The sequence below is a fragment of the Nerophis lumbriciformis genome, linkage group LG17 (genome assembly GCF_033978685.3).
Source record: "Nerophis lumbriciformis linkage group LG17, RoL_Nlum_v2.1, whole genome shotgun sequence".
Taxonomy (NCBI): Eukaryota; Metazoa; Chordata; class Actinopteri; order Syngnathiformes; family Syngnathidae; genus Nerophis; species Nerophis lumbriciformis.
In genome coordinates this window covers 23,371,259-23,383,881 of record NC_084564.2, presented here as the reverse complement: position 1 = coordinate 23,383,881, position 12,623 = coordinate 23,371,259, and the positions used below count along the sequence as shown (strand labels likewise).

At 42.1% G+C, this 12,623-nt stretch overlaps 1 protein-coding gene across 1 annotated transcript in view; it reads right to left on the bottom strand.

Moving 5' to 3' along the window:
• Nucleotides 1-12,073, bottom strand: part of rab4b (RAB4B, member RAS oncogene family) — a 131,058-nt gene extending 118,985 nt beyond the window's left edge. Inside the window, exon 1 of the mRNA XM_061972914.2 lies at nt 12,027-12,073. The gene's annotated coding sequence lies outside the window, so the exon portion shown is untranslated. The remainder of the gene's footprint in view (nt 1-12,026) is intronic.
• Between the last annotated feature and the right edge of the window lie 550 nt (nt 12,074-12,623).

Sequence of the window (12,623 nt, the reverse complement as noted above, 5' to 3'; positions counted from 1 at the left end):
GCAGTGGAGGCTCCTCTATGGGGTCTTGGGGCCATAGGAGGTTAACCCCTTTACTACTGTTACCCCTGGTGGTCCTTGGCAAAGGCCTAGTACCTGACTGCCCCTTAGCTAGGGATACGGTGAAGACCTCAACGGCGGAGCAGGCGGAAGACGGTAGATTTAAGAACTACCACAACGGCGGAAGAAGGCTGCAGCAGAAAAGGGTCCCCAGTTGTCTTGGACCCCATGCCACTGGACCCTGACCCGATTATGTGGTGACTGTCTGTGTACCAGTCTCCCAATGTTAAACAAAGTCACGCACAGGCATCCTCCAAAAAGGGATACACCCCTACCAGGAGGATCGTCATACTCGTTCGAGTGACCGCCGATGAGTTAGTATGGCTCTGAAAAGCACCATGTTAATAAAACAAATAGCTTGTAACGTCGCTTAACAGTGCTGATTGTACTGCTAGATTGTCGTTATTGTTATTAAAAAAGGACTACTACAACTCCATGTTGTGTTTATTAGTTTAGTTCAGCACTTTTACCTGCTTCCTGGTTTCTGTACTTGTGCCCACTGCTGACCAATAAGAGAAAAGAGCAATGTCACCTGACTGGCTGTGACACATTTAGGTGCACTGGGAAATTTCAAGAAATGCACGCTGTTTTCTAATACAGCTGATTTGAAGCTGAGAAAGTAAATTTGCTTTTTTAGTCTTGACAACAACAACACACAATTTGCCCGCTGGCAAAATTACTGTTTCTAACACCTGCTAACATTAGCTTACCCTGTTGCAATACCTTAGCTTTGATTGTTTTAGTTTACATTGTACTGCAGCGCTGTTCAATATCGTGGTCACCGATTGGCTCAATTTCAGGCAGCATTACTATATTAGATTAGAGGAGCGTGAAGGTGACACTATATGTGTGTCATTTCTCAAGGAAAAACTCACCCCACTGGGGTGAGTTTTTCCTTGCCCTTATGTGGGCTCTGTACCGAGGGTGTCGTTGTGGCTTGTGCAGCCCTTTGAGACACTTGTGATTTAGGGCTATATAAATAAACATTGATTGATTGATTGATTGATTTCATGTCTCGAGAGCTCTCATATTGTTAATGGCCATATCTAAAAGTTCGTAAATATTTGTTTTAAATTATCGGGCTATGATTTGTAATTAATCATTCCTACTTTACGGAAATTAATTCACTACGGTCAGAACCTAAACCAGGTGTCGGGAACCAACAACATTGAAAGAGCCATATTGGACCAAAAATACAAAAAACAAATCTGTCTGGAGCCGCAAAAAAAGAAAAGCCATATATAAGTGGTATAGTGAAGGCAACACATGACGTAAGTGTCTATATTAGCTATAATAGCCTACTATCAAAATGACTATGTGTCGCAGGCTGAAGCAAATCTTCGTTGACAGAAACGTTGAAATGTAATATTTATTCTACACATTTTTACAACAGTAGAAACCATTAGTAAATCAGAGGCTACTCAGAAGGTGAGATAACTCCTGGAAATTACTGGCTTTTGTAGGCCAAAGGTATAGATGTATGTGTACAAGTTAAAGGAAACGGCAGGCTGTCTTCTTTTAATATATTTATTACAATCTTTGGCAAGCTAGGTAATGTTTGCTGTGGTCTGGAACAACATGGCACACAAACAACTATCTGAAATGCAGCCATACAGATAATGTGTCATGAGAAATGCAAATATAAATTATATACAAAGAGGATAAAAGTAAAGAAAATTAAATTAGCTCAAATATACCTACAAATGAGGCATAATGATGCAATATATACATACAGCTAGCCTAAATAGCATGTTAGCATTGATTAACTTGCAGTCATGCACTGACCAAATATGCCTGATTAGCACTCCAACAAGTCAATAACATCAACAAAGCACACCTTTGTGCAATCACGCACAGCCTGAAACGTTTGGTGGACAAAATGAGACAAAGAAGGAGTGGAAGATTTCACATGTAAACAAACTGTTGCGTCACAGTCCACACTATGGTGAGTTCAAGAACCGCCGAAATTAGTAGGACAAAACGATGTTCACCAAATACTCTCATCAGTGAAGCATACACACAAACATATTAAACGTTGGGCTTTCTAACAATTGGGAAGGTTTGTGTCATGTTTGTCCTCAAACAAAAAACATACTAAAACAAAACAATTATTACTCCCCCATCTTTTTCCATTTTTAATCCTTTTTTAAAAATGCTCCAGGGAGCCACTAGGGCGGCACTAAAGAGCCGCATGCGAGAGCCGCGGGTTGCTGACCACCGCTCTAAACCAATTAACAGTGACAAACTCGTTTGTCTGTATTATGCGCAATACAGTAACTTATTTTATGTTAGTAATCAGTTCAGAAAGTTAAACCGAAAACCAAATCGTAGGAAAACTTTTGTAATTAAAATTTGAAAAAAAAAAAAGATTAAAAAATAAAATGATACAAAATAAAAATAAAGAAATAAAATAAAAGTACTTTTTCCGAGAAGAAATAATGTAAATTCAAATAATCTGTTCCAAACATCCCAAAATATGAACACAAAGCACATTTAATGGATAATAATCATAGTTGTAATGAAATATATAAATGTATCACTAATAAATAAATTACCTCATTGAAGTCCCTTATTGGTGAAGACAGCAATGAGGGGAGACACATTGGGAAGTTACCTTCGTACTTTTCTACAGTAAAAATTTGAACCTAAGTTCACCAGTGTTTCTCACCTTCTTTATCAAAGTGCTGGCACTTACAGCTTTCTTTGGTCTTGGTGGGTTATTTTGCAGTCATACCCAGTAGAAAACCAGTTTGTTACACACAATGTTTGTAAGACGCAGAATTTTATTTTTTTACTCTAAAATATTTGTCAGTTGATTCATTTTGATTATAATCATGATTAACAAAATAAAGACAAAAATCATTAAATGTTATTGAAAAATAGCAGTTTCAGTGATACCATCCCTAGATTTACTTGGTATCGGAATGATACAAAAATTCATAGTATTGCCCACCTCTACATGTCTCATTCAGACAGAGGCGTTCAATGTGGCTTGTTTTTCACACTTTCCTTGGATACGGTTGCTGAATAACATGCCCAATATACAATGTGGCTCTTAACACCGAAACTGAGTTCTGTACTGCACTTTGCAAACAGCGGTACTTTTCTTATCAAGAAGCGTGTGGTTAATGTCCAGCCAAACTTCAAGAGAACAGACAGAATTCTGACATAAATCAAGTTATGTATTAACTATAATCTCAACAGAGAGAGTTTCTATTACACGTCAGAGTGGGAGATGAAGAGGAAATGACACTCGTTTCCGCTGATTTTATAAACAATATGGGATACATGTGATTTGTGAATGGAGCAATAAAAACAACTGCTTTTTTTCTGCTGATAACAAGCCCTGCTAATTTAACTTGTCGTATGATATAATAACGCATCAAAACTACAACTAAGAGATAGTTTTCACATGATTTTGATAATGGGAAACAATAACATAGTAAATCTAACATTGCTAATTAGCATTGAGGAATTAAGTTCACCGGAGGCCAGCCACTTTCTACCTTGACACATATTTATTTTAATGGATGCATAAAGGCAACATAATCTGCTTTATAAAGGACAGGGGATCACAAAAGCTAATTTGAAAATACAACTAAATTAAAACATGTTGTTATTAACAGCTAAGATAACTTTGCTATTTATCGTTGAAGAGCTACGTCCTGCCAGAAGGCAGTTACCTTAAGTGATAGTACCTATATTAAGTAAATATATGTCTTACATTGTTATTTTTTCTTACAGAATTGCTTTTGTAAAGGTCAACAGATTACTAAAACTAAAGTAGTTAACCCTTTATTTAATTATTTTTTTTTTCCCTACAAGGGGTTATTATTTTCTATTTTAATATTTTAATTTTAGATTCTTCTTTAGATTCTTCTGTCCTCTCTGAGCTGCCACCTTAACGTGGTAGAGGAGTTTGCGTGTCCCATTGATCCTAGGAGCTATGTTGTCCGGGGGCTTTATGCCCCCTGGTAGGGTCTCCCAAGACAAACTGGTCCTAGGTGAGGGATCAGACAAAGAGCAGCTCGAAGACCTCTATGAAGAAAACAAGCAAGGAACCCAGATTTCCCTTGCCCGGACGTGGGTCACCGGGGCCCCCCTCTGGAGCCAGGCCCGGAGGTGGGGCACGATGGCGAGCGCCTGGTGGCCGGGCCTGTCCCCATGGGGCCCGGCCGGGCACAGCCCGAAGAGGCAACGTGGGTCCCCCCTCCAATGGGCTCACCACCCATAGCAGGGGTCATAGAGGTCGGGTGCGATGTGAGCTGGGCGGAAGCCGAGGGCAGGGCACTTGGCGGTCCGATCCTCGGCTACAGAAGCTAGCTCTTGGGACGTGGAACGTCACCTCGCTGGGGGGGAAGGAGCCTGAGCTAGTGCGCGAGGTGGAGAAGTTCCGGCTAGATATAGTCGGACTCACTTCGACGCACAGCAAGGGCTCTGGAACCAGTTCTCTCGAGAGGGGCTGGACTCTCTTCCACTCTGGCGTTGCCGGCAGTGAGAGGCGACGGGCTGGGGTGGCAATTCTTGTTGCCCCCCGGCTCAGAGCCTGTACGTTGGAGTTCAACCCGGTGGACGAGAGGGTAGCTTCCCTCCGCCTTCGGGTGGGGGAACGGGTCCTGACTGTGGTTTGCGCTTACGCGCCAAACCGCAGCTCAGAGTACCCACCCTTTTTGGATTCACTCGAGGGAGTACTTGAGAGTGCTCCCCCGGGTGATTCCCTCGTTCTACTGGGGGACTTCAATGCTCATGTTGGCAGCGACAGTGAAACCTGGAGAGGAGTGATTGGGAAGAATGGCTGCCCGGATCTGAACCCGAGCGGTGTTATGTTATTGGACTTTTGTGCCCGTCACAGATTGTCCATAACGAACACCATGTTCAAACATAAGGGTGTCCATATGTGCACTTGGCACCAGGACACCCTAGGCCGCAGTTCCATGATCGACTTTGTAGTTGTGTCATCGGATTTGCGGCCTCATGTTTTGGACACTCGGGTGAAGAGAGGGGCGGAGCTTTCTACCGATCACCACCTGGTGGTGAGTTGGCTGCGATGGTGGGGGAGGATGCCGGACAGACCTGGCAGGCCCAAACGCATTGTGAGGGTTTGCTGGGAACGTCTGGCAGAGTCTCCTGTCAGAGAGAGTTTCAATTCCCACCTCCGGAAGAACTTTGAACATGTCACGAGGGAGGTGCTGGACATTGAGTCCGAATGGACCATGTTCCGCGCCTCTATTGTCGAGGCGGCTGATTGGAGCTGTGGCCGCAAGGTAGTTGGTGCTTGTCGTGGCGGTAATCCTAGAACCTGTTGGTGGACACCGGCGGTGAGGGATGCCGTCAAGCTGAAGAAGGAGTCCTATCGGGTTCTTTTGGCTCATAGGACTCCTGAGGCAGCGGACAGGTACCGACAGGCCAAGCGGTGTGCGGCTTCAGCGGTCGCAGAGGCAAAAACTCGGACATGGGAGGAGTTCGGTGAGGCCATGGAAAACGACTTCCGGACGGCTTCGAAGCAATTCTGGACCACCATCCGCCGCCTCAGGAAGGGGAAGCAGTGCACTATCAACACCGTGTATGGCGAGGATGGTGTTCTGCTGACCTCGACTGCGGATGTTGTGGATCGGTGGAGGGAATACTTCGAAGACCTCCTCAATCCCACCAACACGTCTTCCTATGAGGAAGCAGTGCCTGGGGAGTCTGTGGTGGGTTCTCCTATTTCTGGGGCTGAGGTTGCTGAGGTAGTTAAAAAGCTCCTCGGTGGCAGGGCCCCGGGGGTAGATGAGATCCGCCCGGAGTTCCTTAAGGCTCTGGATGCTGTGGGGCTGTCTTGGTTGACAAGACTCTGCAGCATCGCGTGGACATCGGGGGCGGTGCCACTGGATTGGCAGACCGGGGTGGTGGTTCCTCTCTTTAAGAAGGGGAACCGGAGGGTGTGTTCTAACTATCGTGGGATCACACTCCTCAGCCTTCCCGGTAAGGTCTATTCAGGTGTACTGGAGAGGAGGCTACGCCGGATAGTCGAACCTCGGATTCAGGAGGAACAGTGTGGTTTTCGTCCTGGTCGTGGAACTGTGGACCAGCTCTATACTCTCCGCAGGGTCCTTGAGGGTGCATGGGAGTTTGCCCAACCAGTCTACATGTGTTTTGTGGACTTGGAGAAGGCATTCGACCGTGTCCCTCGGGAAGTCCTGTGGGGAGTGCTCAGAGAGTACGGGGTATCGGACTGTCTGATTGTGGCAGTCCGCTCCCTGTATGATCAGTGCCAGAGCCTGGTCCGCATTGCCAGTAGTAAGTCGGACACGTTTCCAGTGAGGGTTGGACTCCGCCAAGGCTGCCCTTTGTCACCGATTCTGTTCATAACTTTTATGGACAGAATTTCTAGGCGCAGTCAAGGCGTTGAGGGTATCTGGTTTGGTGGCTGCAGGATTAGGTCTCTGCTTTTTGCAGATGATGTGGTCCTGATGGCTTCATCTGGCCAGGATCTTCAGCTCTCACTGGATCGGTTCGCAGCTGAGTGTGAAGCGACTGGGATGAGAATCAGCACCTCCAAGTTCGAGTCCATGGTTCTCGCCCGGAAAAGGGTGGAGTGCCATCTCCGGGTTGGGGAGGAGATCTTGCCCCAAGTGGAGGAGTTCAAGTACCTCGGAGTCTTGTTCACGAGTGAGGGAAGAGTGGATCGTGAGATTGACAGGCGGATCGGTGCGGCGTCTTCAGTAATGCGGACGCTGTATCGATCCGTTGTGGTGAAGAAGGAGCTGAGCCGGAAGGCAAAGCTCTCAATTTACCGGTCGATCTACGTTCCCATCCTCAACTATGGTCATGAGCTTTGGGTTATGACCGAAAGGACAAGATCACGGGTACAAGCGGCCGAAATGAGTTTCCTCCGACGGGTGGCGGGGCTCTCCCTTAGAGATAGGGTGAGAAGCTCTGCCATCCGGGAGGAGCTCAAAGTAAAGCCGCTGCTCCTCCACATCGAGAGGAGCCAGATGAGGTGGTTCGGGCATCTGGTCAGGATGCCACCCGAACGCCTCCCTAGGGAGGTGTTTAGGGCACGTCCGACCGGTAGGAGGCCGCGGGGAAGACCCAGGACACGTTGGGAAGACTATGTCTCTCGGCTGGCCTGGGAACGCCTCGGGGTCCCACAGGAAGAGCTGGACGAAGTGGCTGGGGAGAGGGAAGTCTGGGCTTCCTTGCTTAGGCTGCTGCCCCCGCGACCTGACCTCGGATAAGCGGAAGAAGATGGATGGATGGATGGATTTTAGATTCTTACTGGGAAATAACATTAATTATTTACATCAGTCCTAAAAAAAAAACAGCTAACATGTCTTGTTTTTGTTTATTATTTTAACCCCTTGAATTCCCATTTTACCTAATTATGTCAATGTTTTTATTTTGAAAAAAAAAATGCATAAAATGAGTTATTATCCATACAGTAAATGTTAAAGGGATGGGTTGCTGGGGTAAAGATCAGGCCTGAATATACATAAGATTAGTAATACAACTAATTATACATAGTTTTATTTAATTCTTTCAAAATAAAAGTACTGACATAGTTACATATAGCTATTCTTATTTAGGACTCAAGTTGATTGAGCAAAAAATTGAAACAAAATATGAATCCAACATTTTTATATACAGTACTCTTCTAAACTCCCCAAATACTTTATTGCTATTTAACTGCGATGAACTTATGAACTTAAACTTAACTTAACTTATGAACTTAAACATATGTAGTAACGCAGTTTAAGCTAACATTGCTGGTTATCACTGAACAGCTTGGAGGTAGGTAGGGTAAAATTACTCACTAAAGACTCCAGATAGTATAAACATATAAGCTAACATTTCTAATTACCATTTAAAAGATAAGATAGTGTAACACCTTTCAACTATATGGACAACTACTGTTTTGTTAGCAAGTGTAGCATGAAGCAGTCAGGAAATCCAAAGACAAGAGGAAACACACTAAACAATTAAAAAAAACGAAAGAAAGAGCTGTTGTAAAGGAGGTCCAGCTGACTTACTTCACTTCCAGTAATGAGACTGAATGGTAGGGGGTGTTTATATAAGCTTATTAAAACATAATCCTGCTAGCAACACTCTACAGACAGGATTGCCATGCTTTGCTAGCAGCAAATAGTCAACAACAACTACAGTAGAGCAACACATTACATTAGCATAATTTCCCTAAAAGACAGGCAAATATTCTAAATATATTGGAAAGGTTATTTACATGAAATATTCACACTGCGTAGCTGTCTTTAATCAGAGCCCCAGACACATGGCATCGCATTACAAAGAGCTTGGGTAAACCTTAATTCTAAATACAATGTACAAAGTGGACTACAGTCTGAGTCTACATAGTTCATGTCCCTCAATAATCCCACCCAGTGAGTCATTATGCTGGCAATTATCTAAGGGGGGTTCTGCAAGAAATCCCTCGGCGACTCTCAAACGTCAAAGCAGATTACCAAACAGCTCTTTCATGCCAAAGAGTCGAGGTACGGTCGTCCCTGAAACCCTTCTCAGAAGTTACGTAAAACCAATGGTTTATGTCAGATGGGGGGAAAGAGTTCAGCAGTAACTGCTAACAGCCATAGCTAGCATCGAGGATCATGAGCGCTAAGGATTTCAATTAAGGTTCTGTTAGTACTTTGACTATATTTCAAACACGCTTCCAGAACCTTATGGAACCTTAATCTGTTATAAGAGATATTGTGTAATTCTTACAATGTAACGTGAAGTTACCAAAAGCATGTTGAACTTTTTACAATCAAAATGCTAAATGATGTGTATGATACTGAACTCAAGCTAAGTACTTGGTAAAAATGAGGCTTTTGTATTATGCATGTACCACATATATATATATATATATATATATATATACCGTCTTTTTCGGACTATAATGCGCACTTAAAATCCTTTCATTTTCTGAAAAATTGTCAGTGCGCCTTATAACTCGGTGCGCCTAATGTACGGAATAATTCTGGTTGTAGTTTTATTTGATACATGGTGTAATGATAAATGTGACCAGTAGATGGCAGTCACACAGAGGATATGTGTAGACTGCAAGATGACGCCAGTAAACAGCACCAAAAACTTTAAATGGTCCAATGAGAATATAGAAGATTATACACGGCGCTCAAAAATCTTTATATCTATATGTCCAAAAAAATTTATAAATACAATTTTTTTCATAAAAATAAAAAAAATAAAAAATAATATATATATCCTTATTTTATTTTCTATCATATTACTTTTTCCCACATTTAATTGCAACAGTTTTTGTACAATTTGGTTTTCGGAACTGATATATATATATATATATATATATATATATATATATATATATATATATATATATATATATATATATATATATATATATATATATATATATATATATATATATATATATATATATATATATATATATATATATATATATATATATATATATATATATATATATATATATATATATATATATATATATATATATATATATATGGGACGGCGTGGCGCAGTGGAAGAGTGGCCGTGCGCGACCCGAGGGTCCCTGGTTCAATCCCCACCTAGTACCAACCTTGTCATGTCCGTTGTGTCCTGAGCAAGACACTTCACCCTTGCTCCTGATGGGTGCTGGTTAGCGCCTTGCATGGCAGCTCCCTCCATCAGTGTGTGAATGTGTGTGTGAATGGGTAAATGTGGAAGTAGTGTCAAAGCGCTTTGAGTACCTTGAAGGTAGAAAAGCGCTATACAAGTACAACCCATTTATCATTTATTTATATATATATATATATACATATACATATATATATATATATATATTATACAGTATATGTATATAATTTAATTATAAGGAGTTTAAAAGAACGAGGGCAGCACGGTGTCAGAAGGGTTAGTGCGTCTGCCTCACAATACGAAGGTCCTGAGTAGTCGTGAGTTTAATCCCGGCCTCGGGATCTTTCTGTGTAGAGTTTGCATGTTCTCCCCGTGACTGCGTGGGTTCCCTCCGGGTACTCCGGCCTCCTCCCACCTCCAAAGACATGCACCTGGGTATAGGTTGATTGGCAACACTAAATTGGCCCTAGTGTGTGAATGTGAGTGTGAATGTTGTCTGTCTATCTGTGTTGGCCCTGCGATGAGGTGGCGACTTGTCCAGGGTGTACACCGCCTTCCGCCCGATTGTAGCTGAGATAGGCTCCAGCGCCCCCCGCGACCCCGAAGGGAATAAGCGGTAGGAAATGGATGGATGGATTAAAAGAACGATAAACTCCATTCCAACGATTTTGAATATTTAGGAGTTAAACTTCAGGAAGTAAAATCTAATTTTCCGCCAAAGCGACTTATCTTTCGCTATATATATAAATAGGTTGTGAGTTCAAACCCCGGCCGAGTCATACCAAAGACTATAAAAATGGGACCCATTACCTCCCTGCTTGGCACTCAGCATCAAGGGTTGGAATTGGGGGTTAAATCACCAAAAATGATTCACGGGCGCGGCACCGCTGCTGCCCAGTGCTCCCCTCACCTCCCAGGGGGTGATCAAGGGTGATGGGTCAAATGCAGAGAATAATTTCGCCACACCTAGTGTGTGTGTGACAATCATTGGTACTTTAACTTAACTTTAACTTTATAAGTGGCAGGCCGTGCGTTTCCCACCTAGGCCTTCAGTGATGTCCGACTTCAAAGATTACCTCTCAAAATACCATAATTCATGTCACAACATGATCATTGCTGGAGAAATACTATACAGGAACACATTTACACACTACTGTCCATTGAAATACCTCATCAGTGTACAAAACAGGTTATTTTCTGATGCATTTAAAAATCAATTAAAACGCATCAGCAATTAAAAAATATCTTATGTGGTACTGTCAAAATACAAATTGCAAAAAACATATTAAAAGTGAAATAATAAAATATTTGAACTCACAATTCACAGGACCTATTCAACGCCGTATAAGCCAGTGGTACCTCTCGTCGTCGGCTTATTCGAGTGGAAATGGCAAGCATTTCATCGCCAGAACAGCTGAGTTTGCTTACGGGGTTGGCCGACATCGTCTCACAAGATGTAGTTTCTCTTTAAATATCCTTCTTGAAAATGGCCTTGCAAATATAAATCTGCCACCTATTCAACATTTTCTTCTCCTTCCCTGCTATCCCAGTCTGGTTACGGCGCAACACTTTCCGCTTCCTGCTAAATTGAAACTTGTGAATGGATACTCACTTTGGAATGACAAGTGTGTATCCAATCACAGTCTCGTTAACATCAGGCTACTTGGATAGGCTACTGTCAACAACTTGTGATCTGATTGGCTATCGCAACTGTCTATCAACTCTATGTGTTGTCAAATTCATCCACTAACGGTCCCGATGAGTATCTAATCACAGGACGCGTAAATGTCACGTTCAATCTTTGGCCAGCTAGAAGGCCTTACTGACAACAACTCGTGATCTGATTGGCTATCGCAACTGTCTATCAACTGTATGTCCCTGATCGCTTACAGTGCACGAACGCCTGCATTGTTGATTCTGAAGGCCTCATGCAGATTTCATACAGCATGGCAACATAAGCTAGCTGAATTCGGATTGAATACAAATTAAAACTAAAAACAACAACACTGGAAGGAGCATAATATGACATGAAGAGAATATGAATACTTTTAGATATTTAGGGAAAGTAAATTAAAAAATCCATCCATGTTTTTATCTTTAATTATGATCATGATTTCTGGTTATGTTCGGCCAGCGGAGAAGGCCTTGCTGGACCTGAGAGCACACCACTGATATATATATATATATGCATATGCATATATATATATGCATATATATATATATATATATATATGCATATATATATATATATGCATATGCATATATATATATATATATATATATATATATATATATGCATATATACATGTATATATGCATACATATGTGTGTGTGTGTGTATACATTTTTTTTCTTACCATAGATAAGAATTTGAAAAAGATGCCTTCTCAGAGCTTTTCTTCCTGTCACTCACACACACGCCATTGACCTGAAGAGATTCAGGGAAAAAAGTGTGTCAAGGGTTGTTAGCAAACAACAGATGAGGATTTATTGTGCAAATCTTAAGATAATGATAATTTAAATCACAAGAAAGTCAAGCGACAGTGAAATTAGATTTTTGTTTTTATTATTGCATTTTTTTTGTTATTTTGCTGATGTACAAACAAGCACATTGGTAAGAAAAACAATCACATTGCAACGCATTCATTCATTGTCTACCATTTATTCCGTTTAGGGTCATCGTGGCTGATGGAGCCTATCCCAGCTGAGGACAAAACAAAGATGTTGGCAACATAAATCCAACTGGCAGAGGTGATGATGTGTTAAAACTTTGGAAAATTTGGTGTACTTTTAACCACCAACCGCAGATTTAACGGTGCATACTAATGACTGCCAAAGCTTGTCCCCAATTATATTGTCATAAAAAGAATTGGAAGGCCATTCAATGTTTCATGGGGCATTCTTCCACTATTTCACAGCTTTACTTGAAATTAGCGGGAAGACATGAACACATG